Genomic DNA, 22,394 nt, shown 5'->3' on the forward strand with positions numbered 1-22,394 from the left:
ATTTTTCAGACAGGTTTGTGGACCTCTGGACCTAATGGAGACACATTTTGCTGCCAGCTGATGAAACGTTATCCTGGAGTCAATACATGTCTCGCTCAGGTTTACAGAAAGAACATTCCGTTTTGATTCGCCTCAAATGGAGCAATTAACCTTTCCCGTCTTCCTTTTGTTTGTCATTGGGAAAGGTAAAGATGAAGATATTTATTCCATTTACTCGCAGTCAACCAAAACAAGCGGACGAATCACAGCATCTCTGCTTCTGTAAATACAGACTCCTCCAGTAGCCCGCCAATCAGGCCTTATAAAATATTAACCCAATGTCATTGCCCTTTTCAAATCTCTCACCTAGAATTCCCTAATTGTTCCCTTTCTTTATCTCACCGAAGCAAAGTGTAAATAAATTAGCAAAATAGCTTTTATCAGCCTGAATAACCTTTTAACTGAAGGATTATCACTGGTTTATTTTTCATTTCTTTTCGTGCGATAGCAGCACATGCCTCATTGATTACTTTGCTGAGGTGGTGGCCAGCAGAGAAAACAAGGGCCTGATAACAAACCGAGGTCTCCGCACTAACAATAACACACTACGCTCAGATTAGGCCCCCTGACTTTGCAGCTTTACTCGGCTTGATTAGATGGAATGCTGGCAGGTAAGGCTTTGCCATTTTACTATGTAATCTTTGTGTGGACTGATTATAAGATCGAAGCACATAACTCTGACCAATTGATCATACTTAGAAAGATATTCAATTTAAACTACTGTGCATTGAAAGGACAGACTTGAAACTGAAACATGAAACTAGGCCAATACATTACACTGGATAATCTGAATTTATGGACTCTAAACCTAGTGGAATGATTGCAAATGGTTGTCCGAAACATTTTAAAGGGATAGCAATAAACATTCCTTTATTATTTTCTTATGTTAAACTACAGAAAACTAAACCAAATAAACACACACACAAACACCATAAAAGTAGAATTAATAATTCTTTTGAACCAGTTCTTTTTACTGAAATAGTTGATTTGATTCACAAGTTCTCAAGTTAACAGTGAGGGGAAAATTGACTGGAAATGACTTTCAATCTGTTTATCATACAATGATATAAAATGGCTTCAGAAGACATGGAATATGTATATATGGACTACTTTTATAGTACTTTTTTGTTGTTTTTTTGTAATTTCTGGACACACTACAGTGGATTGTTAAAAACAATCCATGTTCGGTTAAATATGGACAAACTCAGCGGTTGGGTTAAATGTTTGACCAACCTGCTGGGCAGTTTTATTTAACTCAATTATTGTTTAAAAATTACTATATGGATGGCTTAAAGGATTAGTTCACTTTAAAATGAATATTACGCCATGATTTACTCACCCTCAAGACATCCTAGGTGTATATGACTTTCTTCTTTCAGACAAATACAATCAGAGTTATATTAATAATCACCCTGGTGCTCCCAAACTTTATAATGGCAGTGAATGGAAATCACTTGTTTGAAATTCAAAAAAGTACATCCATCCATCATAAACCTACTCCACACGACTCAAGGGGGTTAATAAAGGCCTTCTGAAGTGAAGTGATGAGTTTGTATAAGAAAAATATCCATATTTAACATATTATAAAGTAAAATAACTAGCTTCCGCCAGACCGCCTTCCATATTTCACTTCAGAACATGTCTTATGTCATTATATGAAAAGAGTAGTGTGAAATATCTGCTTTTGTGTTCCACAGAAAAAATAACAGCATATGGGTTTAAACAAACATGAGGGTGAGAGTAAATGACAGAATTTTTATTTTTAGTTGAACTATTCCTTTACTGCTCATCAAAGATGCTTTTTAAAAGCTCAGGACCACCATGGACATGCTGTGGCCGCGATCGCATTACGAACAGGAAACACTAACATTCTTGACTTTGCAAACCACTAATCATCTCTTTTATTCCGTACACAGACCGCCAGCATCAACTTCAACTTCCCTAGAAGTTTTCAACAAGGGTCGTAGTGAAGCAAAGAACTAGAATCTGCAATGATACTTGATATATAGCAACACAAGTGGCTGTCTCAGTCACTTACACCTGCACATGAATGGAACGCTAACAGAAGAGGTCAGCCGGAGCACCGCGATGGCCCGTTCCACCGGCGCTCCTGCATTAATCAGTGCTGCCTCAGATTTTATCACTCTCTTTATTTGCATCAAACTGTTGTTGCTTTATCGCCACCAGCTCTCTCTCTCCTTCTCACACCTGTCACCCTCAGCCAGGTAGACGCCTTATCAGATCAACATAGATGGATTATGTGCGAGCACTTCATATAAAGCGTTTTATAAGCAGGAACAGCTGCATCCGCTGGTAAACGGTGAACTTTTGTGAGGAACAATATATTAGATCAAATGCAAACAATCAAAGGGAGCAGTTACCCTCAGCGGTCTACAAACAGTGGCCCTCTCCTCCCCAGACGTGTTTTTTTCTGCCCAATCCTTCAACAGTACCGCGCCAGCCGTAACATTTAGAGATTCAGAGAGTGCTCAGGTTATAAAAGTGGCCTTCCTGCTGCTTTTGTACGCTGCACAGTCTGATTAAAGAGCCACTGGGCAGGGCAATCAGATTGCGCCACTGCAAAGGAACTCGCAACCCAGTTATGTTCCTTCCTTGAGCTTTATTTACATGGCCGTGTCCTCATGTAAAAGTATGCAGAACAACTACCCATAAAACATATTAAAAAAGTATGTGAACCCCAGCAGTAAATTTGGAGTTCTTGCTACTCACAGGAAACTTTGCTTAATGTGGACCATGCCTCAAACAAAAAAAGATCTTAAAAAAAATGAAGATTAAGAATTGTTGACTTGTTCAACACCTCCAATCTCGTCTCATTGACTGGACCGCAGGTTATCTGACTTCAGTTAGCTTTTGGAGAACTCATTAGGATGGGGATTCACATACTTTTTCCCAAACAAAACTGTCTCTGTGTTGAATTTGTTTAAACATAATGTGTTTGTCTATTCTTGACTGAATTGAAGTGAACTCTGTTGTAGTTTGCAAAAACGTTACAGGTCAATGACATAATTCAGGCATTTTTTAGAATGAAAAAAAAAAAAGCCAGAAAAAAGGTTCTTGACCAAAACATTCACGCTATGCCAGAGTGTATACCATTTGTACAATTTTCTCATTACTGACTGTAGTTGTTAGGTGTTTGATGGTTGTTGTTTTTATTATTGTAACTTTTTTTACTAGTTTATCCAAAAAACCAAGCAAATCCAAAGGGTAAAAAAAATAATAATAAATTCTCCTCTGTGGACTGCAACAGTAAACATGACACCGTTTGAGATAACTTCATACTGGAGAGAGATTTTAGAGGGAAAAAAAGATCTGAAAGCAAGATAAACTGCTGATTATTTTAATGCATCATTAATGACAAAAAGCCGATTTCTTAATTGCATACTATAATTGTGAAGCTTAAAATTGTTTTGTATCAGTACTATTAGCACTAATAAGGAGCAGCAGGCCTGTACATCCTGGGAACTGATGTAGAATGCCTAATTGGTTGACTTTTCCGTGCCTAATGGACGATTCTCTTAATTAAAAAGACACTGCAGAAAATGTTATAGATCAGATACGGCAGAGAGAAGAAAAAAAAGTAAATGCAGTTAATCAAATGTATGAAAATGAACAGTTCCAGGAAAGTTAAAATGAGATGGCTAGATATGATTTCGATCGCAATATTTATTAATTTCAGTCCCTTTGGTTAACAAAACAGAGCTGTGCTTATCTTCATAATGGTGAGGATATGCTCTCAGTGATCTCCCTTTACAACGCAGAACTACGACGCATATGAAACAAGTCTTCAAAACAAGGCTTTAAAAACTTACTAGTCAGGGTGCCTTTGAGGATATTTAATTAAAATCTAATCCTGCATTCATTAAGGCTCACATAAATTAAGCTGTCATTCATAAGATTTATGGATTCTCATTTGCATATTGCATACAATTCATCAATTACTCAAGTATGAAAGGAGCACATTTCCCTTGGAGCTGCCTGCTGCCCTGCCAGCATTTGAAATGAGAGAAAGAGCGATACTGTCAGGCATTCGAAACAAACTTTCCCCACAATGTCTGCCTCTTGATTAATCTAATTTCCAAGGCATCCTTTTACAAGATTGTACACAGTCCAGCTGCAGTTTTCAATTATATGTCCTGTCCTCACCACTAACTTTGAATGGGAGATAGATGTAGCGTGGGGCAAGTATCCAACCCCGGTCTCCTCCACATCACATGCCTGTTTACTCCGATCTTCGTAAATTAAAAAAAATAGAGAGGTGTTTTAGAGGCAGATGGAACCGGGAGGGAGGGAAAAGGGGGAAATGCTGTAATTTTATTTGGTGGGATGTCAGATGAAAGGCTCGGTGTGTAATAATAGCATATTTCCTGTCACATTTACATCCGCCGAGCTTTCTAACAGAGGGAGGTTTCATCCAACACATTAAATAACTCCCATTTCGAAGAGGCGCTCGGCCACTGTGGGAGAACGCCGGCGTGGAGGAAGTGCTTAAACCGAGTCGAGCGTGAATACTTCTAAGATAAAAGGTCAGGCGAAAACAAACAGATGACTTGCGAGGATGAATAGAATTAATTGAGTCATTAATATGCATGGCTAATAAAGCTCGAAAAAATTCTACGTGGAGAACGAAATCATTGTCGACTATTCTCTCTTAATGGCCCATATTTTCAGCTTGAAGGGATCTGGGACGTGTACATATCAATCTCGGGGAGGGAGAGGAGGGGGGCATTTGACGAACAGGTTGGGATAACCTCAGTGCCGATTGTTAAAGTCAGACAAAGCAAACAAAGCGAACTTGTTCTAGAGAGGATATTAATTCCCAATTAATCCCAAATTCTGGCAGAGGAACAGACCAGTGCAGCAAGTGAAAGTCATCTTGAAGGGTACTTAATTGGTTCCCTATAGTAAAAGAGCTTGATAACAGAGATCAAGCTGCAGTTTATTAATCCTTCCCATTGTCTTATGAAATTGTTGTCGAAAGTAACTTCAGATAGAGCCAATAGTTAAGACTTTAATGTGCTTTTAATATTAACAAGAGGAAGCAATTAAGAGGCCACAAAACAATAGCACTCAGACTGATGCATATTAATTCGGCAAATATGATTTCAGAATCAATACGATTAAGGCAGTGTGCCACACAAACACGTGTGCCTACACTGTCACAAACACACACACACACAAATCTAGAGGCTTTTTTTTCTTTAACTGAGAACATTTGTTCCACATTACATGGAATTATGTTTCATAAACATCCATGTTTTGCATTACATGCATTTCAATTAGCAAATGACAGAGCAAACCCGGTATTTCTGGTTGTTCTTTGACATTTCAGTCTCCTACTGACTTTCCAAAGTCATTAATTCAGTCAGCCTCAACTAAAATGGGCGACTCACTAATTACAACGAGAGCAAATATCTGATATTGTGCAAGACGTAGGATGTGAGGTCTGTATCCTCTCAGGGACAAACAAATTTAACGCCAGGACTAAACAGGAAGTCCTTAATGATTAACATTAATTGGACTGTGGAATCGGAATCCTGTGTGAAACATTAAACAAAAATTATCCACTGTTTATACTCTTTCTGCTTTCTTAATAATTAATGAAATGTAAATATTCCAGGGAGTCCAGAAGTGATCTGTGGTGGGAGAGGAAGAACGATGTTTACACAACGGCACAGCGAGTCTGTGTGGCAGAGATGATCCGCCCCATCCTCCTCCTCCTCCTGCGCTTTTAGATACTGTTTATGCAGAACGAATCATCCTCTGTGACTCCCGGATCCTGATCAATTCCATTTGAACGCAGTTTACTGTGAAAACAGAACAATTGACCCCACAAAAATAGTTCCTGCTAACAAAATCCCTCGATTTGTCCCTGCTAAAAAGAAATCAAGGCACGACTGCTAAACGCATGTCAGCCGCATCCGTCTGCATCTCTTTGATCCTTCAGGACGAATCACGACTGCGTGCGGAGAGCAAACAACCAGAACCTTTTAAGACAGTTGGAGGGAAAAGCGCCCCACCCAGTCAGGAGACAAATCGAATGTGGCACGTACAAGTTTACTTTCATCCTCGCTGTCTGATTGCCATCAACTGCCAAATGTGGCGTAATGGCAGCGAGGCAAGGCCCGTGTCGTTAAACCCACAGAATGACAATTACTTCAGACAAGCTTTATCAGGGCCCGTGACCCAGCCTCCACCACGCTAACTAAATCACTCGTTTTATTCCTGGAAGCTCACGATTCCATTAAAAAGCTTCATGAGGAGGTAAGAAAAGTCCATTTAGGCTCAGTGTGAGGGCAAATAGTCCGACTCAGCACATCGTACGAAGTCTTCATACCACTTGATGATGTAATTCTTAATGCATGACCCTGGTCCACATAAATCTTAAGCGAGACATCACCTGAGATTTTTTTCCGTCCCTCTCTGCTATCTCTCTCTCGGTTTTATGATGAATTGTTTGCAACATCTCTGCGACTAAAGCCTTCAACCTCTTCAAACCGCTGCCTCTAATAACTCGTCGCTACAGGAGGGGGGGGGGGGGGGGGGGGGGGGGGGGGGGGGCATGACAGAATGATGAATATCACAACAGACAGCTCCAATATGGTACAATTTTAGCAGATCAATATCGCACTGCAATATAAGAAAAAGCAGCAGATATTAGTCTACACAGTGTATTACAGATGAGGAACATCTATGCGCTCTACTCTCGTGCCAGACCCTCGCAGATATTTCAAGCACGTCTCTTACTCTGCACCTTGCATATCGAAACTAATCACTCTGTGGGTCGAACGGGCATCTGCTTAGAATTAGTATGACGTGCTAATGTTTTGAGTGACTTCCGTGGACAAGGTTGCTTAAACAGAAATAAACTATGGCAAGGTGCGAGGGTCCAATTATTCACCAGAGCAGAAATCTTTCTCAAAGGCTGATAATGGGTTTAAAGTAATATGTTGCACGGATACTGCTGCATTATTAGCTAATACAGAGGAGACTATGGAGGCCAATGCTGGTTTTCGAGGATGAGGGTGGCAGTGCTTCCCACACATAGACTTTACTTAGGCGGGCCGCCCAGGTATATTAACGGCCGCCCAAGTATATTTGGAGACACATTTATGCTTTTATTATTTTTATCCTCTTATACTTTTGTATCCACCCAAGATAATGAAACCATCCGCGATTGATTAACTAGTGGAAAATCTCCCCTGGCCCTACGCGTTTCATACCTGCTCGTTCTGTGCGCGAGAACTGTTTACACCCGCTAATTGCCAGGTGCGCTGCAGAGACGCGGTGGATATTTCACAAAGAGCGCTGCATGTTGCAAAGTCACAAGGCGGCGCTGTTGTGCGTTCTACACTTCTACAGGCTCGCGCAACAACGCTTCAGACTGCTTCAAAGTGATTCTCAATCAACAAAAAGTTGAAATTAATTTCAATAAATAAAAATACTGTTAAAAATCACACATTATTTGTTGTTTGTCACATGCAGTAGACCATTTTTGTGCCGTGGGTATAGGAGGATTTTTCACCCGGCTACCACCGCAAGTATATTTCAAACCTGTGGGAAACACTCAAGGGGTTATGAACTGCTTTTTGTTTTTTTGGGGTTTTTTTTTTATAATGTTCTTTGAGGTCCACTTATAATGTCATCAAGAGTTTTATATAAAAAAAAAACATCCTAATTTAGAAGTAATAAGCTATTTTCTATCCTGTTTTTGATCCTCTCTCTTTTGAACAATCAGTATTGATGGCCGTGTCACATTCAAGATATGGAAGTAAACGCCCACTGGTATGATTGGGTAACAGTTTTGCATATACAAATAATTTTCAATGTCCCTGACATTAAACGTGTGGAATTGTTTTGAAAAGATGTTGAAAAATATCTTGTTACTAGGGCTGGACCAGAATATTCGAATATTCGTTTGGTAGGTTGGTATTCGATTTTCAATTCTGGGATTCGAATATTCGTTTTGTTTTGTTTTTGTTTTTGTTTTTTTGCACATCTGGCATACCCCTCGCGAAACGGTTCTCATTCACGCTTGAATATGTTTACACTACAAAATATGGCGAAATACAACACTCTTTTTTACAATTATCTTATATAGCCTACCCGTTTTTAATAGGACAGTTTAAGGAACCCAACCTTGTTATACTTAATAAATATAAATTGTCTTCTTAGCCCTCTAATGTGTTCCCTGCAACTGGAGTATTCCGTCTGAAGCGCAGAACTGCATGAGCTCGTATTTTGGGTTAAAGGGTTGGTTCACCCAAAAATGAAAATTCTGTCATTTATTACTTACCCTCATGCCGTTCCACACCCGTAAGACCTTCGTTAATCTTCAGAACACAAATTAAGATATTTTGAAATCCGATGGCTCCGTGAGGCCTTCATAGGGAGCAATGACATTTCCTCTCTCAAGATCCATAAAGGTACTAAAAACATATTTAAATCGGTTCATGTGAGTACAGTGGCTCAATATTAATATTATAAAGCGATGAGAATATTTTTGGAGCGCCAAAAAAAAACAAAATAACGACTTATTTAGTGATGGCCGATTTCAAAACACTGCTTCAGGAAGCATCGGAGCACAATGAATCAGTGTATCGAATCTGCTGTTCGGAGCGCCAAAGTCACGTGATTTCAGCCGTTGGCAGTTTGACGCGCGATCTGAATCATGATTCGATACACTGATTCATTGTGCTCCGATGCTTCCTGAAGCAGTGTTTTGAAATCAGCCATCACCTTATAAGTCGTTATTTTGTTTTGTTTTTTGGCGCACCATAAATATTCTCGTCGCTTTATAATATTAATATTGAGCCACTGTACTCACATGAACTGATTTAAATATGCTTTTAGTACCTTTATGGATCTTGAGAGAGGAAATGTCATTGCTCCCTATGGAGGCCTCACGGAGCCATCGGATTTCAACTAAAATATCTTAATTTGTGTTCCGAAGAATAACGATGGTCTTACGGGTCTGGAACGGCATGAGGGTGAGTAATAAATGACAGAATTTTCATTTTTGGGTGAACTAACCCTTTAAGCTGCGCTGCTTTGACATTGTGGAAAATAGAATAGAAACAAAATGTAATGGACTTTTTACCCGTTACTATCAGTCTAAATGAATCTACTGCGAAATATAGGAGCTTGTTAAAACTCAAACGTGAGATTTTACTGGGACTGCGTGTTCTTTATTTATTACCGTTCGTTCATTTATTTTTCGTTCGTCTTTTATTTAAATAGCCTACCCTTTACTGTGTCAGTAATTACTGTGCTGCTAATTTCTGATTTGGGAGCGATTTGTTTGTCAGAAAAATGTTAGGCTACCTTTTTAAAAGTATTGCTCTTAACAGACCTGTGTTTTATTTCACTAGCGCAGTGTCCGTTCTCGTAACATTTAAGCCCTGCCCGCGTGAGGCGCGCCGCTTCCGGCTCGCGCTGTTCTGTAGTTTATTAAAAGTTTATTAATTCTGAACGTGTTCTCGACATAATCAAAATGCAAACAGGCAGACAGACACACAGAGATTCCTGCTGTAACGCGTTGTGTAGGAGCAAATAGGGATAACGTTGGCACACTTAGCTTGAGTTATTGATACCACACAGAGACTTAACAGAGGCGATTGACATTTCACAACTGGCGCTTAATTCCCCATGAAACATGTCTAACTGTCCGTCGCAAATGTTATGTCATCCACAGTGTTACTTAAAAAAGAAAATAACTTTAAATGAGCAACAGAAAAACAGAAATAACCCGCATACATGCGGTGCTCGAGTCGTTCGACACAGTTCGACCGGGAGCGCGCAGCTTTTAATTCTACCATATTTCTACTCGTTACACATGCCTTTATTAGAGAGAAGAATATCTTCAGCCTCCTCCCGCTGAAGCTATGAATATTTGGTGCCGATTACTACCGAGCTTCGAAGCTCAAAAAATGGTATTCGGATCAGCCCTACTTGTTACATAGTTGAAACATCTTCAAACAATGTGAAACATTTATGTATGCTTTATAAGTCAAGTTTATAAGTTGACAAAGAATGACTTGAATGTAGCATTGTTTTTCACACTGTCGGCTATTCATAGTTCATATCATCCTTTTCGATAAAGTGAAAACATATACATCATTTGCAGTGTCGTGTTTTAAAGGGGTGGTTTATTATGATTTAACTTTTTTAACTTTAGTTAGTGTGTAATGTTGCTGTTAGAGCAAAAGCAACATCTGCAAAGTTACAATGCTCAAATATTTTCTTTTAAAGAATTCGCTGTTTAAGGACTACAACAAACGGCTGGTAGGGACTACAACAAGATTCTTCTTGGGTTAGTGACATCACTAACCCTAAAATTTACATAAACCCTGTCCCAGAGAACACACAAGAAAGGGGGTGAGGCCATGTTGTGCTGCTTTAGAGAAGAGGAAGAGTTGTTGTAGTAGAGTGTTGTTGCCATGCCGTCATTTTACGCCGGACTGCTTCACAAACGAGGGTCAATTCAACGCTGGATTTGCACAAAAGATTAACATGACGGCACATGCTAGTCAATGAGTTGAATCAACTCCACACCAACTACATAAATTTATCCACTAACCATTCAGAAACATCCAGTTGCATTCTAAAAGTTTTAACTTCTTCCTGAGTGTCTCCATCAGTGTCCGACTCTGGTTTGAACAATGTAAGGCTGAACACCATTACTGACAATTGACATTTTGGCTGCGTGAGATTATCCAGCTTTGTTGAGCAACCGAAGCGCAAGCTGTTAAAGCTCCGCCCTCTTCTGGAAAGGGGGCCGGGAGCGGCAGGCCATTTGCATTTATTGGGGCACACTCAAAAACGGCGTGTTTTTGCTCACACCCAAATAGGGGCAAATTTGACAAGCTATAATAAATGATCTGTGGGGTATTTTGAGCTGAAACTTCACAGACACATTCTGGGGACACCAGAGACTTATATTACATCTTGTAAAAGGGGCATTATAGGTCCCCTTTAAATAAAATGAAACGTGTTGTAATGTCTTACTGATGACAAAACAGATGTCGCTCACTGAAGCTTTTATTCAGGATTACAGCGAATGGCTTAGATAAAAAAAATTAAAAAAAATAAAAATAAAAAAGCTGCGTTCTCTATGTGCTTTCTTCCGTATTCAATAATCCAATGCATTAACCCCATAAATGTCAAAGCAAAGGAAGGAACAGCAAATCACAACTATCAAAACTATTCACAATTTGACTGTGGCACTACAGTATAAATACTCAGTATATATCAAACGATCTGTATCAGACAAAGCAATAGTGACACATGGATATAAACACTGTTACTCACACTTGGGTTCTGCGACATTACTGTCGGATCCAATGTAGTTGGCACTGCATCATCTTTTATTTTTAGTCTCTCTAACTGTGTCTTGTTTAAAAACTAATCCACAGTAAAACGAAGCGAACAAACGAACAATGTCTTACTGACAAGATCTGACTGGAACTTTGTTAAAAATAAAGTTCATTCACACTTTCTTAATGTTAGGATCACAAGGATGGCAATGCAAAAACTGTTTTTCCACAACTTGGCACTGCAAAAGCGTCTTGTAATCCTCAGAGGCAATCCTGTGTTTGAATCTGTCTTGTATTTACTACTACATGACACGCTCGGTGGGCGGGGCTAAAGAGGCAATGATGTAAGAAGTAGGAGTTGATCTTCTTCTTCAGAGGCGGTCTTTCATCACACTATGAAGTAATAATGAGATAAAATCCGAAACAAGTCATTTTCTGAGCTTGGTTTCAATAAAAGCTGTTTTTAGACTAACGAGGAAGTTTTGAGTTCTGAAACTTAGGATATCTTTATAGTACAATGACCTCTATATGTCAAAAGAAAAGAAAATATGATTTCCCAATTTATGACTCCTTTAACATCTGGCCAATTTGGCTAGCTTCTACCAAGTGACAGATGATTATGTTAATAGATCATAGACTTTGAATAGATGCACAACCTTTGACATCAATATGCCTATTTATTTTGCTATTGCTGTCCAAGGTTGAGCACTTTTCAGAATTGAATTGAGAATGCTATTTAAATTCCAGATTAATTCCTGAATTTCAATCGAATTCAAATTGAATAAACATGATGCAGAATTGCAATTTAAGGAAGTAGAATTAAAATGAACTGAAATTCAAAGAAATTCATTTGACTATTTTTAACTGGAAAAAGAAAGTTTGTGAACACAATTTTTTAAATGCTGCTATGACAAAGCCTTGATTAAAAGTAAAAAAAAAAAAATGTAAAAAGCTTAAGCTTAAGCAAATGTTCAATGCCGTGCCGAAAGCTCTATGACCAGTCATTTACGCTGTCATCACCCAGGTGTTGATAGCCCGCAAGCGCAGGTGAGACCTGAACATCTCACACTGCTATCTGTGTTTAAACTAAACCCATTTAAACCTTGCCAATTTAAACATTCAAACGTAAGACGCGAAAGAGAACTCGCACGCGCTGTGAGGAGATTTGTGTGTACTCATCCGAAGAGCGTACACAGAGAGCCGCCACAGCGTGCAAATACTCTCGCGCAAATTCTCTTTCAAGTCTTGCACCTAAACGGACAAATTCACACAAAAATTATGTCAACATGCCCATCTTAACGAGTATCCTAGCCAACATAGTAGGTTATGTCTTAAGAGAAAAACGAGACAGACAACACATGTGTATCAGTATCAGTGTACTGGATCTTTATGTCTTAAAGGGACAGTAGTCTAATATTCCTGCTCTGTGTGTTTTAATGTTAATCGAACGACAAAGCATGAAGAAATCACTCTTGACTGAATAGCTTTTGTAACTTCAAAAATGTTTCATCTTTATTTAATTATTCAAAGAAGTTTATTTGCAGTGTTATTTTATATTTGATTACTTTTTTCAATTTCTGTACTTGAAAGCTGTTAGATACCTGAAAAACCTGTAAAGCATTGTTTGTTTTATTTGTATCTTAGCTCTCATGTATTTATTTGTGCTGTTCTCGTAGTTAGATTATTTGGTTTTATTTTCTTTATCTTTATCTGACAATTGTCCTATTTTTTTTACTGAACATAGCACATACCGAACTGTACCGAAACCGTGACACTAAAACCGTGATACAAACCGAACTGTGAGAAATCTGAACCGTCCCACACCTAATAGATAGATAGACAGATAGATAAATAGTTTTTTAGAGGTGATCTACAATCAATAACTGGGTACTAATCTAGAATCAGTGTTTGAACACCAATCACTTTAAACTGAGGCACATTTGTCCACATTTGCGCTCTCTCATTCAACTCAGAAAAAACAAACTAGAGAGAAAAGGAAGCAAACTGAAGATATCACATAAATACAAATACAAATACAAAAAAAAAAAATTATGACAAATGATTTCCTCCCTCATTATTCATCACAGCATCACGTATTAGAATTCATAAAATTCACAACAGCATGGTTTCCATTCTAACTAGACACCACTGACCATATTGCAACGGACTGTCTCGCTCTCACTCCTATCAGCAAGACAAGTGAGATGGTCTGGGGGCAAGAGAGGGGGATTGCAAATGTTCATAATGCATAATATCTTCTCTCACCGGGGAGCAGCAGTGGGGCCCCTTAGCTGTCACCGGCAATAGGGCCCAGCCATTGTGAGAGCTCAAGGTTCGTTAAATACTATTAATGGAACACAGTATCCGTTGTGCGGCGAAACTTGTCAGCATTTCATTAGAGACTGATAAACATATAATAGAGAAGTGTCAGGCCCAGAGTGGAGTGTGTGACAGGCCGGCGGGGGAAGGATTTGGAGGATTTTGCCACTGCAATCATTCATTCCCATGATCCACTGCTGACTGACAGAATGATTTCGACCACCCCGGGACATTACAGGGAGGAACGAGACCCAGAAGTGGTCTGAAGTTGGGCTCAGACCACATATACAAAGTAGTGCATCAGACTATATTTCTTCCTTTTGTTTAAGCATTAGGGCTTGATCAGAAGGAATATTGAACTTTTTCATTTCAGGGCAGCTGGATTCAAGAAAAACAGCAGCTTTGGGATTGTGGGGTCAAACGGAGAGAATATGACTACAATGTATGAGTTCTTAAGTAATTTATTTAAATTTAAAAATGTTTAATAAAGTTTTTTTGCAGGGTAGAGTTATTTTTTTTATAAATATTTGTTTAATATTTAGTATTAATATATTGGCTAATATGTTTATTGTATTATTTTTTAATTATCACAAAAATTTCTCACACTTAAACACAATTCGCACGCTCATCTAATTGCTTGAAGATCGCGTTTTGCCACAAAATGAGTTGTAAAACGTGGGACTTTTGTACCTTGTGCTGATGTTTAACACAGAACAAGACACTTGAGCCTTTTACACCATCAACAATCGGTCACCAGCGCTGTTAATCAGTTAATCTATTCTTTTTCCCGTCTTGCAAGAAATATGTAAAGAAAGATAATTAAAAACGTGTTAGGTGAAAGTCCAGCAGCCTTGCTCCGAGTGTATGTTCTCACAATGCACGCTTTGTTCGTCTTATTAACCTTCTCGCTACTCAGCGTGCCTATAAATGAAATCTTTAGCCCTTTACATGTGAAATTAAAACTGCAGTCCCCTGAGCACTTTTAATTATTCCTCTCCTGAAAAACTTCCACTTTTGTCAGCCCGCTTTATTAGCAAAGCAGCCGACTCCCACTCTCTCTCTCTTTCTCTCTGCCCAAGTCTGTCATGGTTCACTCCTTTGAATCTCTCTCCTTTTTTCCCTCTATTCTTCCAGCAGGCCTGTTAAATTCTCACCTTGCGCTGCCCTTGTCATCAACCCGATGAAGCACAAAGCTAGGCAGCGAGGGAGTGTTTACTCATTTCCCCAGCACATTATCTATCACATTAATCACAGGCCCGGACCTTCTGGACACAGCGGTCTCCTGCTCTGCCCTGGACTCTCATCAAACCTGACCATCCCTCTCAGTGCACTACACACACTAAACAGCAGCGCTGTATGCCAGTAAGAGCGGCTGTCTCTTTATACAGCAGATAATGTTAAGAAGATAGATAAGAGTCAAATGCCCATGTTTCTCCTTATCGGTTAATAATCAGGGAAAAACACAAGCTGCTTGACATAAATATGCATGATAAATGAAGTCAGTGTATCCAATTAACTAAAATTAATTGCATGTAAATTGCATCTGTAAAGTTTTCCCTTTTTTTTTTTTTGAAAACAGCACTCTTCTCATATGCCTAATGTTTTTCTCAGCATTTCTGCATACGGTTAAACATTTTTTAAAGAGACAGTTCACCCAAAAATGTAAATTTTGTCATCTTTTACTCAGCCTGATATGGAACACAAAAGAAGTTTTTTTTTTTTTTGTCCATAAAATGGTGTCCAGTTATTCATTGTATTCAGACTTACAAAATGTTTTTCAAAATATCATCTTTTGTGAGCATCATACAGGTTTGGAATATAGGGGTGAGTAAATGATGACAGAATTTTCATTTCTGTGTGAACTTTCCCTTTAAAGATTAAAAGTTATAATCTGCTTCTGCGTCCAAAAGAACAATATCCTGTTCTTTTGGACGCAGACGCGTCTGGCAGCAGCACTGTCCAAACAGATAAACAAATGTGCCCTCCTATTGAACTGCTCCGATTTGAACATTTCCTTTGAAACTGATGTGTTCCAGGCTCTTTTAATAATGGCTGCGGACACAGAGTGTGAGGCCCTGAAACAAGAGCTCTTTAAAGCTAGGAAGAGGATGTTTTAAGAGATGGTTAGCCACAGGCAAGAAGTCGGCCAGGAACTTGTTTGTGAAATACATGCCGTTACAGGTTCTAATGAGGTTATGGTCAACAGCAACATTATTATAAATGATCCAGCTCTTTCTCTCTAGTCGTTGTGCAATTAACATTTCCAACCGGCTCGAAGCCAAACACCCAGTTACATCTGAAATTCAAATAAATGAGCAATGTAAATAGTTTAGAGAGCGAGTTTACCCACTGAACAATGGCCTGTTATGAGACACAAACGACCAGAGAAAAAAGGGACACACTGGTGTGGGGATGGAAACAGTAGGGGGTGAGATGAGCCAACACAATGTGGCCCTTCTCCTAAAGCAACTTGTTATCAGGCAGAACGCAGAGGCTCTTTCAATCTGCATTTAAATACATTTCATTCCAGCCGCTCATTTGCATTAATTTCTCCCATTATATTTGGAAATGGCCAAATGTCTAGCTGACACAATGTGGGAGCCCATCACCACAGAGAGAAGCCCCACACCTGATGCCAATTTAGGACTCCTGGATCTTTTCAGTGAGCTGGCCCGATCTGACAACTCCGGTTCTTTGCAGTCCAGGGGACTTTTCAATTGGATTTGCTTGCGGTGACAAAACTGTTTCTCGCTCATCTGAGAGGTTTTTTTCCCCCTTTCTCTCCCCCTCGCTCTCCTTCTCTCCGTGAGACCGGGCGTCTATTTGGGTGCCATGGGAAAACCGGTGCCGAATGATTCTCAGTGGCTTCTGATTTCCACTATTTGTTCAGCATTAGGGCCACTTATCTCTCAAAGAAAAAGCAACATGTGGAGAGAGAGAGTGACAGAGCGAAATACAGCCTCGCTAACAGGACCATTGTGCGCTAAGGATCTGCATTCAAACACGAGGGGCCCTCGCTCTCGCTCGCGCTCTCTCGGTCGCTTTCACACAGACTCGGTTTTTGCTGCAGTCAATTACCAGTGCTAATCCTACCCGCAATAGGGAGTAAATATTTCATTACTTTTTCAAATAAACACTCGGTGTGCACCGCTGAAGTGTCATCCACGAAGTGGAGAGAGACGACTGACGGCCACTTCTGTTCTGTGGAAAAAAATCCAAAAAACTTAGTGTCTGAGTGGGCTTTTTGTTCCTAGAGCAAACAAAACAGAAGAGAACGAGCTACACTCAACCCTAAAACATTTTAGCGGATAAAAAAAGAGAATTTTTCAAGCAGGTTTTTCATGGGGACTGAGTGCCTTCAAACTGTTTTCTTTTCCTCGCTAAACCAAACAGTAAGAGCGGCTCAGTCAAAAAAAAACTCCATACACACCGTGTCATTCCCATCGGCCAATAAAGCCTGAGCTGTCTTGGAGGAATTAGCAGCCTGACTAAAAACACAAGGGGGGGAAATGACAGAGGGATCCTGGCGCTTGGTGCTCATTAATCACTGCAGCGTCTTTGACCTTTCATTTGCCAAGGGCGCTTAGGGAGGAGGAGGCGGGTGGCCGGGGCAGAGGAGGGGAGAGAGACTGAAAGAAAGAGACAGAAAAATAAAAAAAAGAGAGAGAATGACAATAGTCCAGAAGATGCCACAACACATTTTTAATGAACAGTGAAATTAATCAGCTTCACGGGTTGCTAAAAGAATCAGACGGCCTCTAGGTAACGACATATAGGGGGCAGAGGTATCTTAGCTGCAGGAAAGATCACGGGATTTGACGGACGTTTCTAAAAGAATCACAGAAAGGTATGAAAATATAAGGTAAAAGTGGCACGAGGACAGCAACAGGAATATTTTTAACTTTTAAAACTGACAGCAATGAGACAAACACAACGACAGTCAGAGAACGCAACAGAGGCACAGGGCCTGGGACCGCTGTGCCATTGGGCCGGGGGTGGGAGGTACATGTTGATTTAAAGTGCAAGATAATGAGACACACGGGCCGACACAAGCTGCAGCTGAAATGACAGCGAGTGCATTGCTCCAGAAATAAATGTTTTCACTTAAGCTAACATGTGTTAGGATCCACTACCAAAAGCCTTTTTACCTAAGCATGTAAAAGCCTGTGAGCACAAGCATTCCATTAGTGTCACAGTCAAAGGCCGAGCCGTCCCGCAAAAGCTCATTTATATCAAGGCTGAGGTCATTCTCTCCATATAAGAGGGAGTCAGACGGGCCATATGGCCAACACTCAATCAGAGAAGTTACTCACTGCAGGCACGTGTTAGTGTTCATTAACACTAAAGTATTGAAGCAAAGTTTAAAGTAATGAAATTATACAAAGTTTATCACTTTAAAACCAAAGCAACTGCTGTAATTAAAACTTCCACGAGTATTAGCCTAACAAACATAGATTAATATTGTTGCTTGAGACAAATACATATATAGCTTTATTTTTAACCCTAATTGCAGTTCAAGGTTAATTTAATCAGCCCATTTCTACCTCTGAAGTGCTCCAATTTAATTGCCTATTTTTATTGCTTCAGCGAGGTTTTAATTGAAACCAATAGGGATCTAACAACAACTGTGACATGTTGGTGTCTGGGGGAAAGCTATAAATATGTGAGAAAAAATATGTGCATTATTAATGTGATTTCTTAATGCATTATTGCAGAGAGCTGGGCAGCATTCTCTATTGTTTTTAGTGAGGCAAACAAATTATAATTAGTTGCCACTTTAAATGCAAACTCGATAAGAAAGTACAACTAAATATGTTTAAATGACATCTCGTCGCAGTGCCACACCTGATCAACTGAACGGCAAACCTCAAGCATTATTGGCAAGGGTGATTTATTGGGTTATTCTTGCATGTACTGAAGCAATCAATTGTAATGGCACTGTGTCAGAGTCTTTCTTAACAATGAAAGTCATTATGTATTCGAAAACGAATAAAGGATCGCATGGCTATTGACCCAGCAGTGAACGTCATCACAAGTCCTTGGTATCAAATTCTGCATAGCAGCTTTGGCAATTGACACTATTGATTTGCCGCATGGTAAGCATTATTGTTGGATCTCAAGCTGTAGCGTTGTTTGGAGCGCTTCATACTCCTGCAAAACCCAATACATATTTCCATAAATCAGTCATTATTTCCGTTACACAAGTCTAAAACTAACCTTGAGCTAAAGTCGGTATAAAAATAAGCCTAACTGTTGCTAACAATGCCATTTTCAACATCGGGATCCTTGTTTGAGGCCCAAAGAAACTATATATAATATATATATATATATATATATATATATACACACACACACACACACATTTTTTTATAGATATTTTTAACAACATTGGATCACACTGACTTTCACTGCATGGGAAAAAAAAAAAAACACTGAGACATTCTTTGAAATATCTTCTTTTGGGTTCCACAGAAAAACGTAAGCCATGCAGGTTTGGAACGACATGAGGGTAAATAAATGACAACAGAATGTTCATTTTTGGGTGAACTATCCCTTTAAATATCAGCTCCTTGTTTACATCTCAAACCAAGAGAGAAAAGAATAATCGTTTGCTCCCATTACAGTGTAAAGGCTCTGAGGCCCTGTAGCTAGAGTGGAAAACACCAGCAACTCAAGCCTGACATCTGTATAAAAACAAAAATAATCTGCTGTCAGCAGAATGTTCAATGACTTCTATCACGCCGGTGCCGAGAAATTCTAGCGGCTGCGAGGATCGGGCTGTTATGCTGGGTTCAGTGGATCGGAATGCATGCTAATTAGCATCAAAAATGTGTGTCACCGCCCCATATCTTCACCAGGAACATGCCAAAAGGTTTCCTCAAAACCGAGTTTAATAAAGTCTGTCGGAACGCGTAATGGCATGTCAACAAAAACACACACGTTTCATTACTCAGGTCATGTGAGGTTGTGTTTTAATGTCACGGTTAAATTTTTACAGTGCATGTCTTAGTCAATCGAGAAAGGCTGAAAAAGCCAGATAAATATTTTACTTGCAGTACACCTCTGCATTATTGATGTAATTGTAATCACAGGCGTGAATACAGTGGGCGAGAGCGGGCTTTGACACGCCGTAGCGAATACACCTAAAACGAGGGCTTGTGTTACAGTGGAAATTCACACAGCACATTGTCTGCGGTTGTCACTTTAATCTGGACCGTCTCAAAATCCTCCAGCGCTAAACAGAAGCAAGCCTTCCCCTTTAAATAATTGATATTTTCTGATTAAATGTGGCAGTTCATAGATAATGAATTCTTTATGGCAGTGCCTTGAGCTACTCCACTGCCCCTGCTCCTGCAGACAGCTTTATGGAACGTGCTGCCCAAATTTTGAAAGTTTAACCTATGTAGATCAATGTGCTTCCTTAAAAGAGTTTAATAAATTAAAGTGCACGGGGCCCTTTTTTTCCTCTGTGAGCAGAAAAAAGCTGATGAGACAGGTTTAGTTTAATCTCAGGCAATAGAAGTCATTAACCATTCTCCTAGGAATTAAAATATAGCTTGCCCTTTTCTTCTCTCACTTATCATTAGCATCACTTTAATCTCCCAGCGTTTCACACTGCTATTTTAATCATTACTTACTGCCTTTTGACAACTGAAGAACATGCCTCACTCTCGCTCAGGCAATATCCCCATTTTAGCTGACAAAATGTAGGACATCATGTAAAAATATCTAAATTTTCTCTCCCTTCCTTTCCAATAACATTCATATCAGAGTCCTTGGGAATAAAGCCAAGTGTGTTTGTATCAAAAACAGCAGGGTGAAAAGAAAGGAAACAAAAGTGAAATGAGAGATTCATGCGTAATGGCGCAGGGATTAGGGCGATGTGACAGTATTTGCATTTATCACGTTGTTTAAGTAGATCATGAATTGCATGTATTCTGTTATGTGGGTCATTTGGTGAGCTGGGGCCATCCATTTCTTTGTCCTTGACTCAATGAAATATACAGAAAAATTGCCTTTTTTTCCCGGACGAATATAAATCAAGAGTTATGCACTGTCTTTTAATGTCTTTGACAGATATAGGCCATGTACTCTAACTTTGTTTCTGCCTTTTTTTTTACGAGTCGAGGTTGTAATTTTCAGAGGGAAAAAAGCCTGACAATTATAAATACGCAGACACTATATCTATTCAAGAGATGAGCATTTAGACCAGAGTGCTACTAAAATAAGCAGAATGAAATATGAATTTAAACTTGGGCATACACTGATACATGTTTTTTGTTGTGCATTGGCATTTGTCTTTACATTGCATTTAATCTATCTGGACAGGCACTGGAAAAATGCCAGTTGTTTTCCACATTCCCACACAAAAGTAAAGGAAAATCACATCCATCTGACCTATTCTCCATCATTAAGATAGAAATAACAGCAACACCACATTAAATAAAGCCTGCTGCCATTAAAAACAATGAAATACATTAATGTATTATGACATCATAAATGTGATAATAATATCAGCACACCAAAACTTAAAGGGATAGTTCACCAAAAAATTTAAATACTCTCATTATTTACTAAATCTCATGTCGTTCCAAACCTGTATGACTTTTTTTCTTCTGTGGAACAAACAAATATATTTTGAGAAATATCTTTTTTTGTCCACACAATGAAAGTCAGTGGGTTCCAATGTTGTTTGGTTCCCAACGTTCTTTAAAATATCTTCTTTTGTGGTCCCCAGATGAAAGAAAGTCACAATTTATGTGATTAAAAGATGACAGAATTTTTATTTTTTTTTGGGTGGACTATCCCTTTAATCTAACTTCTTAAACTACATGAAACTAATCTGATATTCAACATTTCTATACATATAACTGGCTTTTAATGGCTCTCAGATTGCTGACAAGAAACAATCCCTTAGATTAGTGCAGAATGACTTAATCCTATAATACCGTTTGAATGTAACCCAAAACATGACTTGAGAACATTTATTGCATTATTTTTAATGTGATTATCAATTAGTATATTTAATTGTTTGTAAAACCATCCAGAACATCACCAAAAAAAAAGAAAATGAAGAAAAAAAAATGAATGTAAAATATAATACAAAAGGTTTTTTTTTTTTTTACCCCCAAAAAGCAATGTAAATCCACAGTCACTTTTGAAGAAAAACAGAAAAATGTTTCTCCTCGAGTTGCTCTACAGGAGAGACAACAATGTGTCTTTTTTGATCACATGCATGAAGAGGAGTATCTCTCCCCCTCATCCCCTTTGAAAATCAACACCAAACTGGAAACGGTTGGAAACAGTTTATGAACATTTCAACAATCAAATCCCTCCTTTTACATCAAAAAGGAGCCCAAATCATTTCTGATCTCTATCCAAGTTCAAAGACAAACTTAAAGTGATACTTCAAAGAAGCCTGTAATCAAAGACGCACAGCTGTTAAAACAATCTTTTGTTAGTTCATTGTCTTCAAACCAGACTCTTCACGAATCCATAAACGAAGGGAAATGGAATCAAATAAGTAATGCTCGATCTCTGTTAAGTGGGAAGCTTTGGTGTCTGGCTGAACAATATTTCTTACGAGAGATTTATGTCTATTTACAGCAGCGTGAAATAATACAATAAACAAAGTGCAGGCTTGCAGTTCGGCGCAAATTAAGAGGTTCAAGCTGAGCCTTTTTGACAGATAAAGCTCTCTGC

At 39.0% G+C, this 22,394-nt stretch overlaps 1 protein-coding gene across 13 annotated transcripts in view; it reads right to left on the minus strand.

Moving 5' to 3' along the window:
• dachd (dachshund d) overlaps positions 1 to 22,394 on the minus strand; it is a 181,155-nt gene that overhangs the window by 123,477 nt on the left and 35,284 nt on the right. The gene's annotated exons all lie outside the window — the stretch shown is intronic.

This window comes from Ctenopharyngodon idella, chromosome 9 (genome assembly GCF_019924925.1).
Source record: "Ctenopharyngodon idella isolate HZGC_01 chromosome 9, HZGC01, whole genome shotgun sequence".
NCBI classification, from domain to species: Eukaryota; Metazoa; Chordata; class Actinopteri; order Cypriniformes; family Xenocyprididae; genus Ctenopharyngodon; species Ctenopharyngodon idella.